The sequence below is a fragment of the Microtus pennsylvanicus genome, chromosome 3 (genome assembly GCF_037038515.1).
Source record: "Microtus pennsylvanicus isolate mMicPen1 chromosome 3, mMicPen1.hap1, whole genome shotgun sequence".
Taxonomy (NCBI): domain Eukaryota; kingdom Metazoa; phylum Chordata; class Mammalia; order Rodentia; family Cricetidae; genus Microtus; species Microtus pennsylvanicus.
This window is the reverse complement of record NC_134581.1, coordinates 144501108-144519797: the sequence shown is the minus strand read 5'-3', so window position 1 is coordinate 144519797 and position 18690 is coordinate 144501108. Positions and strand designations below refer to the sequence as shown.

The following is an 18690-nucleotide window of genomic DNA, read 5'->3' as shown; positions in this document are numbered from 1 at the left end:
CTACGTTCCTGGCACCCGACTGCCTGCATGGCTAGCTTTATACCTGAAATAATTACACGGAAACTGTATTCTTTTAAACACTGCTTGGCCCATTAGCTCTAGCCTCTTATTGGCTAGCTCCTACATATTGATCTAACCCATTTTTAATAATCTGTGTAGCCCACGAGGTGTCTTACCAGGGAGGATCTTAACCTGCGTCTGTGTCTGGCAGCAGAATCATGGCGACTCCTTGACTCAGCTTCTTTCTCCCAGCATTCTGTTCTGTCTACTCTGCCTACCTAATTTTTTGTCCTATCAGAGACCAAGCAGTTTCTTTATTACTTAACCAATAAAACAACAGATAGAAAGATGACCCTCCTCCATCAATATATGAATAGTGAAGTTATTGTAATTTTTGTTATTATTCTATTTTGTCTAACCATGTTTAAAATCATGACAATTAATTCCCTATTGGCTAATGGCAAAAATCTAATAGCTAACAAAGCATTAATTGAATTGGTGATGGAAATACCTATATGCCATTATTGGGAATGTTTTTGTTTTACTCTGGAGAGACAGGAGAGATTATTTTGTTTTCAGTAATGGAAACTGAGCCCCATGTCTTATGTATGCCAAGTATGCATTCTGTCCTTGAGCCACAACTCTGATTCCTTTGGAGGAAACAGACATTAATTATGGAAATAGCATTGGTATTCCCCCCCCCAAAAAAATCATAGAACTGTCTGTGATTCAGAAATCCCAATACCAGGTACATTCCCAATAAATTTGAAATAATTATGTCAAAGACATAACTATATTCTCACAAAAGGGACAACTAAATTAAAGAGGTCTATTTATGTGTTGGTGACACATGATAATACATTGCATGCTTAAAATTTCTCAGAGTAATTTTAAGTATTTGTACCACCAAAATATACATGAATAATCTACGTTAAGTGACTTAATTATCTATTCATATATCATACATAGTATATTCATACATCAAAACGTAAGGGTATAACTTAATATACAAATACATACTATTTTGCTTATAAATAAAAAAAATATTACTTCATATGGAGACTTGTACCTGTGGAGATTAAATTGCTGCCTCTAAGATTCAAATTTACTATTTTATACCCTGATTTTGGTGTTGAACTACAGTTCTATTTGGCCAGATACCTCTGAGTTAAACTCTGTTTAAGCAAAAACACAAACAAAAGCTGAAGGTATTGTTTCTATAGAGATCAACTAGACAGCAGTGAGTCCCACAGTGCTCAGACTACAGTCTTTAAAAACCATTTCCCACTAAAGGGAAACAGGGCTTCCTGGAGAATTGGCAGGTGCTAGGTCTGGGAAATACATCGAACAAAACGACTGAGAGACGGAAGCAATTAAAGGTTACTGTGACATCAAAAGGACTCAGGAGCCAACCTGAAAGCAGTTCCACTGAGTACGACTAGATTAATTTAAGCATCGGTCAAAATGATGGTGCAGCTATTTGAAGCCAACATGCCTAGATTCATGAGTTCATCCGGCCAAGAAAAGCACACCGGTCTCTTCCAAAACTCATAGGGATCCAGCTTATTATTCTGAAAACTAGCAGTATATAAGTAAATATGATTGATGAGAATGATAAGATGTTTATTTTGTCTTTTCTAGAAGAATTAGACCTAAAGGGAACCAAGTAGTTAATAAAAAGCTAAGAACCAAGTAGCTAACAAAGATACTCAAGTATTGACGAAGAAAGAAATAAAATTCAGATACCCATCAAGGTTTGGTATTTTCTCCTCTTGCAGTTAATAAAACCTGCCATTATTTCATGAATCTTGAAGAAGGTGCAAGGTATCTGAGTCCTGGGAGTCTCCACAAGAAGATACAGAAAGCAGCAGGGACATCCTGTTGCTCCGGCTCTCTTTGCCTGTGATGCAGCGGTGGGATCTAGAATACAACACATGCAATGGCTCTGTGTCTCAGCAGGAAGCACTGAGGTGACCACGCTTAACTTGGCCAAAGGAATCACGCAGCTGTGACTAGAGTAGATCAGGAGGGGTGAAGAATAAGGATAATCTCACTGGCGTGGGTCCAGGTAATCCCAGAGAACCTAATTATAAAAGGACAGCAAGAGAGCCAGAGCTGGAGAAGATGTGGAGAGAGTGAGGTCAGAGGTGATGGCCACTTCTGGCTTTGAAGGTGGAGGAAGGGGCCACAGCAAAGAACACACAGGGTTCTTGGCGGCAGGAAAAGGAAAGGGAGTGGATTCTCCCTGCACACTCTAGGTGGAATACAGTTCCAGCAACAATTTGGCCTCAGCCCACTGGTCCCATTTCACATTTCCATTGCACAACACATAAGACAAAAATTAGTAGTGTTCTGACTTTCTAGACAACTGGTAATTCATTATAGCTCTAAGAGGAAAATACTATAAAGAAGCAAGAGGATTTTTTTTAATTTTTGAATAATCACGTGTCTTGTCCCTTAACCCAGGAAATGTCAAAGGAAGTAGGTCATTGTTGTGAACTCAGCAGTATATCCAGCCAGATGTCCACCGTCTACATGTCACATGATGATTTCTGTTTTATTTTGGTTTCATTTTTGGTTTGTCTAGACAGGGTTTCTCTGTGTAGCCCTGGCTGTCCTGGAACCCCTTTGTAGACCAGGCTGGTCTCAAAGTCACAGAGATCCACCTGCCTCTGCCTTCTGAGTGCTGGGACTAAAGGCGTGTACCACCACCGCCTGGCTATGAAGAAGATTTTCAAACCTTATAAATATTGTCATAGTTAACTTTTGCCCACATGACATAAACCTAGACATACCTGGGAAGAAGTCATCTCAGATGAGAAATCACTCCCATCCGATAGGCCTGGGGACAGGTCTCTGGGTCATATTCAGGATTGTTGATTGATGTGGTAGGGCCCAGACCACTATGGGCAGTGCAATTCGTAGGCACTTGGGCCTCAACTGTATAAGAGAGGTAGGTGAGCAAGGCTGGGAAGCAGGTCCGTAAACAGCATTTCTCCCTGGTTCTCCCTAGACACGTGATTATTCAAAAATTAAAAAAAAAATCCTTTGCCTCCTTATAGTAGTTTCTTCTTAGAGCTAGAATGAATTACCAGTCATTTGACCTCCTTCATGGACTGTGTCATGGAAGTGTGAGCCAAGTAAAGCCTCTCCTCCCCACGTTGCTTTTGGTCAGTGCTCTATCATAGCAACAGAAGCCAACTAGGACAGAACTTCCAGCAGAAAATTTAACGACTTCTTAGAAATGTCAAACTAAACAGGGAAATAAGACAACAGATTATTAAAAATATCCCAGAGAAATCAACCTTCAGAGAAGGGAGATTTAGACTAACAGAAGACTTCTCAACAAACACTATGGTAGCTAGAAGGTCTGGCCATTTTTAAGAGCTGGGGAAAAAAATAATCGGGGACGGGGTTATAGTTCAGTCTGTAGAGCGCTTGCCTAGCACGCATGAGGCCCTGGGTGTGATCCCTGGCAGTACAGGCCTGTGATTCCGACACTCGGGAAGTAGATGCAGGACTGGAAGTTCAAAGTCATCCTCAGCTACACATTGAGCACAATGTTAGCTAGCCTGAGTTAATCCTGTGGAAACAGAAAAAAGGAAGGAGTGGAGGGAGAACAAAGATGGGCAGAGGAAAGAAGGAGGAAGGGAATTACTCCTCAAAGGAACCCCGTGAAATACTGTCAGCAGTGAACAGCTATTAGAGAAAATATTAAGAAATATTATTAACCGCATAGGAGCCAAGAACCTCCAAAGGGAGCTGGGCATGAAGGAAGAACAAAGCTAGACAGTGTATGCGTAAGTCTTAATAAGTATTAAGCATATAAAACAATAATAATGCCTTGAAGAGTTAGCATCTAAGGGCATAACATACCAGGCAATGATGGCACAGAAATGAAAAGGGGAATAGAGTGGTTAGGATGTGGCACAAACCAGGTATTATCAGAAAAAAGTAAAAGTCACACTCAACGTTAGATTTTGATATGTCAAAGATGAACACTGCCCAAGCTTGGGTAAACATTAAAATGGCAAACAAAGGACGCGGGGAAGATAATAACAGCAATAACTCTCCCAGTTACTAATTAATGTAGTCATAATCATTCAGGGACCCACAAAACCAAGCTCTTAGCAAAGTCAACTTGCTGAGTAAATGTTTTTATCTCTAGTCTGACCTTTGGGACAGTCAGTGAACACAGTCTTCAGGGACAGAAAGTTCATTAATCTGTTAATATTTATTCTTTTAAAACGAGATTTATTTTAGTGCGTGCATACATGCGTGCACACATGTGTGCATGCATGCGTGTATATATGAGTGAGATGTGTCCATTAAGGCCAGAGATGTTGGAGTAGCTGGAGTTACAGGACTTTGTGAGCCACTCGACATAGCGCTAGGAACTGGACTCAGGTCATGTGCAAAAGCAGCATACTTTGGGAGAGCCTAGGCAGTTTGGATGCTCACCTTACTAGACCTGGATAGAGGTGGGCGGTCCTTGGGCTTCCCACAGGTCAGGGAACCCTGATTGCTCTTCGAGCAGATGAGGGAGGGGGACTTGATCGGGGGAGGGGGAGGGAAATGGGAGGCGGTTGCGGGGAGGAGGCAGAAATCCTTAATAAATAAATAAATTTAAAAAACAATAAATAAATAAATAAATAAATAAAGGGAAAAAAGCAGCATACACTCCTTTTTTATTATTATTAAAAATTTCCACCTCCTCCCCTCCTCCCATTTCCCACTCCCCCCACTCCCTCTCCCCCTCCCTCTCCAGTCCTAAGTATACACTCTTAAGCATCCCCCCAGCTCCCATTAACGTTTTTGTTTTAGTGTTACTCTCTTGATGCTAAAACTACACTCGGCTTTTCCGCATGACAATGTGTTTACCGCATGTTCACATTCCGTCAGCAGAGGGCAGCAGATGACCGTGCTGCTGTTCACTCAATCTTGGTGCCTTCATGGTTGAACTTGGAATAGACGAGATGTTTTAGTCTGTATTGCAGTTGTTACTTCTTGTCACCAAGAATGGGAGGAGAATGATGAAAAGGTCCTTCCGTGTCAAAAATCACTCTGCTAACTGAGCTGCACGACCAGCCCCCAACTATTTTTCTCCCAGCGCTTAAACCTACATGTGGAAGCCATTTTTCACGAGCTGGAAATAGAAATGAACCAGGTAAGCAACAAATTTGCCGGGTTTTCTCTTTTCATTTGTCAATGCTACCAAATTGTGTCATTGGAAACATAAATCAGCAGCAGCTGCCTTGGGTCATGGCATTGTATCTCCATGCCTGGATCGATTTGGTAGATCAATCCTGACATTTTCCTATTGACATTGGGGGAAAAAAAGACAAACAAGCATGCATTTACAAAGAATCTAGCAAATTAACATACATGAAGGATACTAGACACTTAGGGATATATAACAATCCTGAGATTCACAGTTGATCTGCCCTCTGTTTCTAACACCCCACCACCCAGGAAGACTGTCTACCTGGGTGTTCCTAAACTACTACAGACTACGGCTAGGTTGTCTCTGCTACAGTCAGAGAACACGCCTGAAAACAGGTGAATAAAGTATTGTAGGCTGCACGGTGGCTGAAGCCCATTCCCAGTTTATCTAATGCCTGCCTGTTTCTATAAGTAACCATGGTAATTATAATACTCCACAATGCCATGTAGCATGATGGGAGAGGTGTGTATGGAAGCACAGGAGTCAGATACATTGAAGACTGAATCCACCGCGGCACACTTCATACCTGCCAGCTCTTCAGTGTGGTTGGAAGCGCTGAACTGAATGACATGTAAAGATTCAACCATGGGCTCTATTCCATTGGACGCAGTACACGGTAGCAGTATCACTGAAGGGACACGAGCCACTTGAGCATGTGGCTCTGGTATGCCTTGCCCTTCACCCCAGTTCCGTTTTGCTAAGAAACCATTAGATTGCTTTTTTAAAGCTAGCCACCAAGTTCTATTTCCTTATTTGTGGCCACTTCCTCCTGCTGAGGCTGACTACCAAGGTCCAGCTATCAGAGTATTGGGGTCCAGCAATCAGAAGCCTCCATTTAATTTTAACATACCCAGTTAAAATTAAACACCTCGTCCTAACATGGGGTTTCCCCCTTTACTTTTATAAACTACCATTTGCCTATGGGCCATGCCTGTCTCCTCTCTATTCAGAGACAGTCCTTTGTCCCTCCAGGACAAATACTCCTACCCCCTTCCCATTGTCCCCATTCCCTTCTCTCCCATCCTCTGTCTCCTCTACCACAGCATCCTAGGTCATTCTAACACAGACCTCCCCTCTTTTTTCTGCCCTTCAAATTTACACTTACAAGGTCATTTTCTGCTGTTTCTCTGCCACCGTTAGAAAGCAGCCACTTTAACTTTCTTCCTTGATTAATAGCACTATGTTGGAGTCCCCTTCAACTACTGTATAGACTGGCCCGACAGTTGCAAAGGACCAACTCTTCCCCCATGGACACCTGGCTAGAGTTTAAGCACGGTTAAAGATCAATATTACGACTTTATCGCAAGCACATTTCAAATGCTTACTTTCCCTTAAGTAAAGCTGTTAAGGGCCAGAAAGCTTTGATCTTTAGACTGACAGCTATCAAACATGTTCCTTGTACCCATTTGCCCTGGGTGGGGATCTACCTACCAAGCAACTCATCTCGGCAACTGACAGGCTATCCTCGAGGCATTATGGCTGCTTTAAATGCACCATAGATGCCACGGGGAAACGCTGAGACACTATTTCTGGGCAGATGGGAACAAATGCCTACTCACGCCAGACAGGAAACTGATGAGAGACCAAAGGGCAGATACCGTCAAAGTCCAACTTGGTGAACCAATTAGTTTTATTTGTGTCACATACAAAGATATGTGAGCAAAAATGACTCAAAGACAGCTGCATCACCAAAACCCACCCTCGCATGGATGACAAGTCACAAAAGCAAGAGTCCTGGAACACAGTGCACAGCCTACAAGCAATTCAGAGGTTTGGAGAGTGTCATTTCTAGGTGGCACGGCTGGTCTGAATCTCTTGCAGGCAGCTCTGCTGGTCTTTGCTTCTTCCAGGCAGCTTGTCTTGTCTGAGAATGACTCAGAACAGTTTTTACTGCTAATATATTCTGGTGTGTGTGTGTGTCTATGTGTGAGAATCTGCTCACTTTCAGGGACTTCCTGAAGCTGTTCTGAGTTGTCTACTACCTGTCTTAAGAAGCTCCCTTCCAGAGTGGAGTATTTCATCTCCCTGTAATTACCCTGTTGTTTCACCTTCCCTTCTGTAGCTTGTATCTTAAGAAGTTACTCTCCAAAGTGCAAGGTTAGGGAGACACAGCTCCTCAGTCGGTAACTGTTCCCCAGCTGCAAGGAGTGCTGCAACCATTGGCTGTTGTTGAAGTTACAATTTCTGCCCTGGGAGGCCCTGCTCCCCTCATGATCTCTTCAGCAAACCACACTGGCTTTGGAAGACTCTGCAAGACAGAGCCAGTAAACCCTAGATGATCCTGCTCACTGGGAAGCTATTTTTTTTCAGACTACAGTAACTCTTTACTGACTCCAGAAGAAAAATAAACTGTGATTGGTGCAATGTGAGGCTTGTGATTTGTTCGTAAGTGATGCTTGTCATTTTGTTTATACAGCACTCGTGATTGGTAGAACTATGCCCATGTAGGGCTGTAACTGGTGGGATTACGGTCCATACACAAGCATGCTTCTCTTCTGGCTATGCAAGCAGACTGTTTCCCCCTAATTGTCTCATTAGTCTGGAAGGATTCTCTCCTATGTACTGTCTCCTGGGATTGTGATATTAGGCGCAGTAACAGCACCTCATAAATAATCTCTTGCCTACTTAGAGCCTTCATCAGCCTGTGCAGAGGGAGGCTAAGCCTTCGAAACGTCCCTATCTGGTGGCAAAGGCAGAAGCACTGGCGTCGGCAGGGAGGAGGTAGGTGAAGAATCCCAGAGAGTCCCCATGAGCCAGGGGACTCAGCCGAAGCTCAGAGCACTAACACAGAAGGCAGTTAAGAGCTCCAGAGCCCTCCAAGAGCTCTGAGCCATAACACTAGAGAGTGGCTAAAAAGGGTTACAGGTCAGGGAGGCACTGCAAAGCTTGGGCTCTTTGACAGCAATTCCTTATACCGAAATTCAAGAGTTATAAGTCTACCTACTGTTTGCTGGGCACTCTACATCCTGAGCAACGGGCCTCTGCCTTGAGTACCTGAAGCACTAATAAGCCTCCAGCTTTGACAGCTTGGAACTGAAACCCAGCCTATGAGTTCCTGGAACTCGGGGCCTTCAACACTAAGGGAGCAACCTAGAGCAGCGGAACACCCATCTCTGGCCAGGTGTTTGTCATTAGTTCCTAGTCATTCACTCTATATGTTGCTCATTCAAGCAATACTACAAATTAACTTTATACATAGAAATTGTGCCTTTCTGAGTAAGCCACAGAAGTGTTGAGGTCCTATTTCTACAGAGTATTCCTGATGTTCACTTCCCAAGTCTTGTCCAAGTAAAAAAAACAGGGAAACCGTCTTTTTCAAGGGTTGGGCATGGTGGGGGCACACCTGCAATCCCAGCGCTGGAAAGGTGGGTGAGTGCAGGGAATTCAAGGTCACACTGAGTTCCAACAAACAGTGAGCTCGGAGTCCGCCTTGGCCCCATAGGATTCTTTCTCAATACTATACCAAAAACCCAAGACAACTAAAATCCCACGAATAACCCTAAACTAAACAAGAATTGGGGTGGGAACAAAAAATGAAGGACAAGGGAGAGGGGCGGAACTGGAGACAGGGAGATAATTGATTATGTAGTGTACTGAAGCACTCAGAAAATGAAGTCTGTAGTGACCGCGGAGAAAGGATACCTTTCTTCTTCTGACTCCCTCCGCCAGTCAGGCAATTACACATTACACCCTGCGCCACGTGAGCGACAGTCAGCATTCTCCACGCTCCCAACAAGGAAAAGCCTACAAGTCGGCTAAGCACTTCCTGGGACTGAGCCACTAACAAAGCAGCTCGCCGCCGCAGGTCCAGTTTCTCCCGCCTATGGGGCGGAGCCGGGAGGATCTAGGGCCAAAGCTCATAGGCCTTCAGCTTCAGGACCTCGGGCCTCGGCTCTACAAAGCGGAGTGGAACAGGTCTTAGGCTCTGCCCCCGCCCGGGGCCCAGATTCTCGGGATCTGAGAACTGGGCTGGGCGGGCCCAGGCTCCGCTAATCAGCCTCAGCAAACAGGACCGGCCCTCGGGGCGGGGTAGATCCCCGGCCCCGCCCCTCGATCATGGCCTGTCTTCGGGCTCTGGAAAGAAGAGGTGTCCCAGGCTCTGCCCCTCGGTCTCAGCTTCAAGTTCAGGCCCTTGGGGCGGGATAGGTCGTAGACTTCGCCCCTCCTCCTTGTCCCTTAAGGTTCCGAAGGGTGGTGGTCCAGGCTCCTCCTGAGAGGTGTTCGGACCCCGCCCCCTCTGGGCGTGGCGAGATCCAGGCCCCGCCCCTCCGCTGCTGCAGCTGGTTCCGGCCCCTCTCACTCACGGTCCCGCCTCGCTGTAGGAGCGTCCGGAGGACCGCTCAACGGGAGAAGCGCCGAGTCGGCCTGGGTCCCTTGGTAGCAGCCGGCTGTGTGATCGCGGAGCCCCTCTGTGAGCGGTGAGTACCACGCGGGCCCGGAGCGTCCGTGCAGGCCTTTTCACGTTGTAGACCGCGGGGACAGAGGACGAGCTGGGGGAGGCCGCGGAGCTCGTTCCTGGGGTGACCTCTCCGCCCGCTCCTCAGCCTGCGTCGCTTTGGACTGGGAGTGGCTCTACTCGGCGCCTCGGGAGTTCTCGCCTTGGCTGTGCAAGCCGCGCCGGGGAGTCTGCCAGGCCCGGCCTACGGGATAAAGAAGGCTGCTTGTGCCGGCAGATGAGGGAGTACCCAAGAGGGGACAGTGAGGGCGAGAGACCCCCTCAGTGGGATGGTTGAGCTCAGAACTTAGGGTGATTGATTGAGAAACCCGAGGAGAACCGGACTGTACTAGTCGGCCAGGCCGGTACACGAGAACCGCACATCTCCCTGCAGCACGCTTGACAGCCTCTAAGCAGAAGTTGCTGAACTTTTGGACTTAGGACTTTTTGCGCACTTAACAGAACCTTTGTTATATGGGTTGTACCTATTGATGATTGCTATGTATAAATAAAACTTACAGACACTTAGTATGCTTAATAATTCAGAACATAACACTTTCTAAAATCCTATATTTTCCAAAACCAAGTTATGACGAATAACATTGCTTTACATTTCAACAAATCTCTGCTTAGAAGAAGACAGGTGATTTTTTTCCCCCCGAGACAGGGTTCCTCTGTGTAACAACTCTAGTCGACCTGGCACTCACTCTCCTTGTAAACCAGACTGGCCTCGAACTCACCTAGACCGGCCTGCCTCTGCCTCCAGAGTGCCACCACCCTGCCGACAGGTGGATTCTTATATCTGTCTGCTTCTGCTTTTATTTATTATGTGTACAGCATTCCTTCCATGTGTGCCTGCAGGCCAGAAGAGGGCACCAGATCTCATTACAGATGGTTGTGAGCCACCATGTGGTTGCTGGGAATTGAACTCAGGACCTCTGGAAGAACAGTCAGTGCTCTTAACCTCTGAGCCATCTCTCCAGCCCTGCTTTCAGTCTTTTGCAGTGTGGTTTGTCATGTGGCTACTGGAGACTTTCAAGTATCCTCCTGAAAGTGTAGTATCTCTGTTTAGTTTGGAAGTGTTGCTGGCCCTGCCGATCCCTAGGTGTTCTGTGCCCCACACATCGAGGTAGCAAGTGCTTGGGAGGCATAGTTCACTAGGTTCATTACCTTGTTTATGACCCTTCCACCCAGCACCATGGAGAGTGTTCAGTGTTCCATCTCTGATATTCAGGGCCACTCTTGGCCTCACTTTGGAACTAAGTACTGGATCCCCACACCTGATGGTGGCTGCCGCCTTTTGCAAACTCAGTAATGTTCATGCGTGCCTTGGTTGTTTCTGTGCCTGTGGAGTTGACCCATGTGAGCATCAGGACTGCAGGATGTGGCAAACAGGACCTGTGGGTTCTCAGAAGTGTGTGTAGAGAGACCGTGCCAAATGTATAGGGGTTGGTGTAAGATTACCAAGTAGTTGAGAGGTCATTTTTAAAATATCAGCATAGTGAGCTGGGCAGTGGTGACGCACACCTTTAATCCCAGGAGGCAGAGAGGCAGGAGGATCTCTCTGAGTTTGAGACCAGATACTAGGTATGGGGTGTGTTATTCAAGTCTTCCAAAATGTTTGCTAGAGAAAAACAAAAAATCCTGTGTTTCGAATATGCTAATATGGATCAGCAGATTTCTTGTGTAAAGGAGCAGACAGCAAAAATTACAACCATGCAGTTCTCATATTGCTATGTGTAAGTAGCCATAGGCAATATGTCAGGCCAGCTCTGATCCACCAGGGCTACACAGAGAAACCCTGTCTCGAAAAATCTAAATAAATAACTAGACAGACAGGATGGCATGCTTTTGCTCCCCTCCCCCGCTGTGCTCAGTTCTGTTTGTGGTTTCTAGACTTCGATTTCTTGAGCTATGCTTCCCAGTCTTTGAGTTCTTTCATTTCCATGTTCCTGGCTATCACTGTGAGTGGTCCTCTGTGGTTTTTCGTTAAATTCGTGACTGCGCCTTAAGCCAACTGATACCCTAATTGCCAATTTCAACTCCATTGCTACCAGTAGGATTTGGCAACACTGGCCGCAGCCAGGCAGGAATTCTGTTTCCTCAGGCACCGGTTCTATCGGCTACTAAAGGGTTCTTTATATAGATCTCTATCCCTCTATAAAACTCAGGCTTCAAAGGTTGAGGTGAAATCCGGCTGGCTTAGAGAGGCCGAACAAGTAGCTAATCTTCTCTCTTAGCTCTCATCTCCCCTCAAAACAGGGTGTCCTGCTCCACCCCCACCTGAGAACCCTAGCTACTCATGGTTCCTCCCTACCACTTCCTGTCAGCTAGTTGCCGACTCAACCTCCTGACACCAAGTTAATTTTATGTAATCAAATGTAAAATGTCTTTGCATCATTAGGCAAATATTCCATAGCATAAACGAATGTAATAGGTCTTAAATTAATATGCCACAGCAGTCCTGTCTCTGCCCCAGCAAGAAAGCAGTTGTCCAGCGCACTTATGTAATGCATAGAATCCTTCGTTAGACTCTTTCCTTTGCTTTGTGTTCTGCCTATACAAATTTGAGATAGATGTTGTATTCATATTATCAACTACACATATCAAAACAAAGAGATTTCTGTATCCTCTACCCAAAGAGGCTATCGTACTCTAATGGAGCAGCATCAACACTTGGACTGATAGAAGTGATGTGCGCACGGCCGTTGTTCCTGTGGAGGTTAGGATCTAAACGTCAGCACTTGTGTTCTTTGTCTACGACTCGACACTGCTGGTGGAGCCTCCCCTAATCACCCCTTGAGAAGGTGTTTATCTCGTTCCCAACTCTTCTGGACCTTGGGAACTTAATGGGTGTAAAAGATGCAAGGCCTGTCTGGAACGTCCAGTCGAGAGCATAGGTAAGGACTGGCCAGTTGAGACAGTGCCCTGTCTACATGTGTACATGAAACACAGTCCTGCGAGAAGAACAGTACCCCTAGTAAAGAGCACTTCAGAAGCATACGCGAGGGAAACCAGAGGCCTACACTGTGAAGCTGACAAAACCAGTGTTTATTACCATGTGCCTGGCAAGTAATAGCTTTTCATCTTATTTCGTCTGTTCTGTCTTTTAGGAGGAAATACCTCTTCATGAGGCAGCAGGCATCCGGATAGGAAAATCCCTTCCAACCTGATGTCAGTTCTTGGACTAGCCTTGTAGAGCATACTGGATTTCTCAGAACTTCAGTGTCTCTGACTTCACAATTAGGCAGTTGTTCGTAGGTGTCCCAAGCACCCCTGGTTTCCTGAAAGAGATTTATGCTAGCTATTGTGCGCGTTCCTTCTCACCTCTGTGCCCAGCAGTGTTCCATTTCTGCAGCTTGAAATGAGCCGTGATGACAGTATCTACCCCATGGGACTCTTCCAGTGCTCCATGTCTGAGCTTTTTCTACCCGGGGAACAAATCGCTAAACATTTATCCGCACACTGCTGCTGTTGTTGGAGCCAAGGTGCATTTGGTTTGTTTGGCTTCTTTTCTGTTTTCTTTCTTTTTTTTTTTAAACAAAACCAGAGCCCTTAGCCTTAGATATGACGTATGGGATGTGTTATTCAAGTCTTCCAAAATGTTTGATAGAAGAAAAGCAAAAAACTGTGTTTAGAATATGCTAATATGGATCAGCAGATTTCTTGTGTAAAGGAGCAGACAGCAAAAATTACAACCATACAGTTCTGCTGCTGTGTGAAAGCAGCCATAGGCAATATACTGGATATATATGAGCATGACTGTATTCAAATAAAACTCTATACAAAAACAGGTGCCGGACCAGAGTTTACAACCCTTGTACTAGAAGAATATAAAGAGAACCCCTGTTTTAAAGATACATTTTTTTTTAAGAAAAGGAGATTCTTCAGGAATTCTGGGACTGGAACCTCCAAGGTGGATACATGTGGAAATAGAAACTACAGATGACTGTAGTCATAGAAAAATCCAAAGTAGACTCTTCACAGAAGGACCACATGGTATGCACAGTGAATGAGAATCCATCCTCCCAAGTCTCAGGAGGGATCGTACACTGGGTGGGTGGACCTGCCTTCTAATGCAGTGTGGATTTGGACTGTAGGCCCCAAACAGTAGCATCTCTGACACTTATCCTCACTGCAGGGGCAGGGACAAATCTTCCTTATACATGTGTGTATTATAATTATTATATGTGTTATATATACATGTATGTACATATTTGTACACAAACTACAGACACATGTTATTTGTTACCTGTACACATGCATAAGTTATAGTCATGCTTGATCTCACACCTGTGAATTTAAAATTGCTCCAGAAATGTAAAACAGAAATACCAAACTGTTAAGAATAGCCATTTCTGAGTAGTGAGGTCGGGTGAAACCAAGTGAGGAACCTTTTCCTTCTTAGTTTTGGTATTAGATACTCACCCATCCTGTAACATTCATGTGGTGTTTTTACATCCCAACAGCCTATGCCTTTAAAGGGAGATAGGTGATTTCTTTAGTGAAAGAGCTGCTCCCCAAAAATATCTATTCTTATGAAAAGATGCCCATATGGCGACCTGAGAGGTTTAGTGTCAGAAGTTTGGTCCATTATCACCATGGCAACATGGTGACACTGAGGCAGATGTGCTGGAGACATAGCTGAGAGTTCTATATCAGATCCTCGAGCAGCAGGCAGAGGGAGACACTGGGCCTGGCGTACACTTCCTCCCTCAAGGCCACACTTCCTAATCCTTAATAGTGGCACTCCCTGATGACCTAGCATTCAAATATATGGGCCTACGGGGGCCCTTCATATTCAAACCACCACATCACGTGACATTGTCACATCATGTTTCTGAAGTAGTATATGTGATGCTGGTATAGACTAACTCAGAAAGCAAGCCCATTCAAGTCAAACACTTCATTTCATTCCTCGTGTTTGACTTAAACTCTTGCCGGAAGGTAGAAGTCCTAAAATCAAAGTGTTCCTTGACGGGCCCTTATGCTAACCCTTGCACTAGTGTTGCAAAAATCTGCTGCATGGTTTTTAAAATTAAAGGTCTGAAAAGACTGTTTCCCTCTGAGTCTCTGTTTCTGAGGCGAGAAAATGTGTGTTCACTTGCATACATAGATGTGTGTATGCGTTCAAGTGGGTGAACATATGCATGTGTGCATGTGTGTGTGTTCAAGTGGGTGAACATATGCATGTGTGTGTGTGTGTTCAAGTGGGTAAACATATGCATGTGTACATGTGTGTGTGTTCAAGTGGGTGAACATATGCATGTGTGCATGTGTGTGCTCAAGTGGGTGAACATATGCATGTGTGCATGTGTGTGCTCAAGTGGGTGAACATATGCATGTGTGTGTGTGTTCAAGTGGGTGAACATATGCATGTGTGCATGTGTACGTGTGTGTGTGTTCAAGTGGGTGAACATATGCATGTGTGCATGTGTACGTGTGTGTGTGTGTTCAAGTGGGTGAACATATGCATGTGTGCGTGTGTACATGTGTGTGTGTGTTCAGGTGGTGCATGTGCACATTTGTACGCGTGAGTGTCTGTGCATGTGTTCAAGTGGGTGTGTGCATATGTGTGCATGCGTGTGCCTGTGTATGTGTTAAGTAGATGAGTGTTGCGTGTGTGCGTGCATGTGTCTGTGTGTGTGCACTCACCTGGGTAAAGATAACAGGTTTGCCACAGTACAGAGTGGGTCTCTCTTGGTGATACAGTTAACTTGGGCTTTGGGTTTTCCTCAACCTCGCTATCAGTGCTTTCCGGCACAGATTCTAAACTTGCTTATGATCAAAGCCAGCCTCTCCAGTTATTTTACAGGAGCTCACCGAGGAAAGAGCTGTTCCACTCTGTGCTGAGTTACCTACAGCCTGCCTGGCAGCAGAGCTTTGCAGATCTTTTTCCCAGTGGGAAGAGGGGAAATAAGAGCCCTAGGAATGGGGAACTAAAAGCAAGCACACTGCTTGCTGGAGTCATGTGTGCTGTGTGGACTTCCCCCTGGAGTCTACTGTGACCCTTTGGCCATTTGACTGAGAACTTAGAAGGTTCTTCATAGGTTTAATGCCATCAGCTGACCATCTTCCTATCAGTCAGGTGCTCCCCCGCCCCTGTCTCTGCCTCTGCCTCTCTTTCTGTCCCCCACCCCCCGCCCTCTGTCTAACCCCCCTTGTTAACTCATGCTCTCACCTTTGACTATTTTATTGAGACATTTGCGGCACACCAGAGTGACCTGGCACCTCAGGTTCTGGGCATTGCCTGCTGGCCAGTCTCACTTCCATCCACATCCTCTTGGCCTCCCTCCCTTCCCTTTCCTCTGCTAGGAGCTGCCATCTTCATTTCCAGGTACTTAGCAGCAACAAGAAAGAGCACAGTCCTTGCTGGGTTCTCTGCCATTTGTTTGTTGTTCTCCTTAGACCCCACTGAGAGCCGGGTGCAGCCTAGTTGACTTCTTCAGCCCTGCTAGCATTCACGGTTTCTGCCTTTGCTCTCCCTCTGCCCTAGAGACTCTGCCTTTCCTAAGGCCTCCCTCAAATCCCAGCTGGAGCTATTTTTGTCTGCTGATCTTTCTCCTGGCCCTCGTCTTACTGTAGTGAAACACGTGCTGGTGTTAGTCTTTTCTCTTAGGTTGTAATCCTCGTAGAAGAGGCGTGTCTTTTTGTTTTCTTTTCTCCTGCGGTACCTAGTAATTACCACAAAGAAGATCCTGAAGAAATACACACCAAACCACATTGATAAGACTCCCTGGAAGGGGCCTGGAGAGGCAGCTGCTTAAGATTACAGGCTGACCTTCCAAAGGACTGGGTTCTGTTCCCAGCACCCACATTGTAGCTCACAACGACCTGTAACTCCAGCTCCCTTGCCTCCTCCTGACCTGTCCACCTGCACCAGGCACCCAAATGGTGCACATACGAACATGCAGGCAAAGCCACTCGTGTGCATTAAGTAAGAGTATGTTTGCAGTGCGGTGGTGGTGCACACCTCTGATCCCGGCACTTGATGAGCAGTGCCGGGCGGATCTGAGTTCAAGGCCAACCTGTTCTGCAGAGTAGTTCCAAGACAGCCAGGGCTACCCGGAGAAACCCTGCCTCCCGAATTATTTATTTATTTAAAAGTTGAGGTGCTTTTTTTTTAAAGAATAATTGGAGAAAAAAATGAGTATAAAAGATACATTTTCAGACATTGCCTACTGTAAAGTAAAGTTTCTCCCATCTGCGTAGATTTTTGAAAGTTTTGAAGACTTGTAATGGACCAGTTGTTTGCCTTCTTTGTTTTTAGGAGTTTTTTTATTTTTTAACATCTGTCTAGAACCTTTAAGTATCCGACCTTACAATGCTTTTTCCCAACACAGGAAAAATGCCTAAAAATTTATCTTACTGGGTCACTTTTCTTAGATAAGAGTGGTTCTTGAGCCTGCTTAGTGAATGTGTTTTAAGGTGTAGATTTCAATCTTTAGTAAAGGGAATAATCTACTTTCCTAGCCTACCAAGCTCTGGGAAGTAGGGGATGACAGTCTCATCAATTACTGCCACTCATGTCATAGAGTTCCCAGAATTCACTGTGCTCAGTGTGGTAACTCAGTTATGCCAGCACCCCCTGCCATCCGAGCAAAGATGTACAGACAGGCATTGTGACGTTAAAATATGCAAAGAAGCAAAAGGAGGTTTAACAAGCTAGAAAGAATTCTTGTCTATAGCCCTTAGGGACCATTGGGCTAATGTGCAGATTAGAAACCAAAGAACTGGGGATTAAATGTTGCAAACTTGCACGGACATGAAACCACCTTGCTGAGCACTGTATGTCAGAGCGACTCAGCACTGGTTCTTACGTCTGAATGCATTATAGCTACAGGCTGGCATCTCATTCCCTGAGCCAACTGTTTCTCGGACTTGGCTGTCAAGAGTTTACCTAAGTACTCTGATGACTTTGCAATCAAAAGTTTACCCAAGCTCGCTGACGACTTCGCAGACGTAGGTGAATGCTCCTACTCCAGTTCCCTCTCATTCTCTCCTGACCTCTGAGCAACTGGGCCAAGCTTGTCTTTGTCTGGCTTGCCTTGGACCATTGTCCCAAGTGACTTATACAGAACACTTAATCATTCATTGTCCTCCTCATCCTTCGTGGGACTGTTATAGAATTACAGAACATTACAGGTTATGGTGTGGTTCACGAAAGTGTATCACCATTAGTTGGCTTCTTATGTGATTCACTAGTTTGAATTTTTGGTTGGGAAGCAGAGGAGAGAATAGACTTGGTCTAGAACTGCCAAGAATCTGCCATGTTTGCTGTAAGGAAGACGAGAGAGCCCGTGCACGTTCCGTTCTCCAGCCTTAGGACTCAGGAAGGTGTTGCCTTAGTGCTGATGCGGTTGTTGTCATATCAACCCATCCTTTCAAAGTTAGATGGTATACAAATTTTGCCAAAAATTAAGGCCATTTGAGGGAGCTTGAGGCTGGTCTTCAAATAGTTACCTTAGAGTCTGAAGATTATTTGTGAGTTTAATTTTTTTTAATCACTATATAATTTGGACATGTGTATGTGAAATGACCCTGCCAGTGGCTGAGAGGTTGTACCCTGGTGCAAGAGAGTTAACCATAGCTGAGTTTAGCTCCCAGCTAGGTTGCCACCCAGAGGCCTCAGCCGGTGACCTGACCCTTCCTGTCTTATCACCTATAAAATAAGAGAGTGGCGCCTTTGTGGATGGGTTGCTTAAAGATTTTATCAGCACTTGTGAGGTGCCTGGTGCTGTGGTGGCAGCCTGCACACCCTTTGGGTAGAAGCTGCTGATGGTCTGTAGTGCTGCGGGCTGTTAGCCTTCTTCCCAGCTTCCGCTCTGGCTCCACCCACCTCCCCGGCTCCTAGCCTATCAAGATGGCTCTTAGGCTTCAGCCAAACAAGGACAGTAATGACCCTAGACCCCTCAGCCCTCCTGTCCTGCTCTGGTTTTATAGCTCTCATGTGACCCACAGACCACAGGTTGGACATCCTTCCTTAGCCATCCAAAGAGGCACGGATACTAAGGTTTAATGTTACTCTATT

At 45.5% G+C, this 18690-nt stretch overlaps 1 protein-coding gene and 1 long non-coding RNA gene across 2 annotated transcripts in view; one reads left to right on the top strand and one right to left on the bottom strand.

Moving 5' to 3' along the window:
• Positions 1-1006: 1006 nt before the first annotated feature.
• LOC142847382 (uncharacterized) lies at positions 1007-6756 on the bottom strand. Its single transcript, XR_012910155.1, has 4 exons — positions 6656-6756; positions 6330-6483; positions 4882-5146; positions 1007-1920 (listed from the first exon to the last, which is right to left on the bottom strand). It is a non-coding gene; the product is annotated as an uncharacterized LOC142847382 (long non-coding RNA).
• Positions 6757-9065: 2309 nt separating this feature from the next.
• Aco1 (aconitase 1) overlaps positions 9066-18690 on the top strand; it is a 47452-nt gene continuing 37827 nt past the window's right edge. The window contains exon 1 of the mRNA XM_075967519.1: positions 9066-9642. The gene's annotated coding sequence lies outside the window, so the exon portion shown is untranslated. The remainder of the gene's footprint in view (positions 9643-18690) is intronic.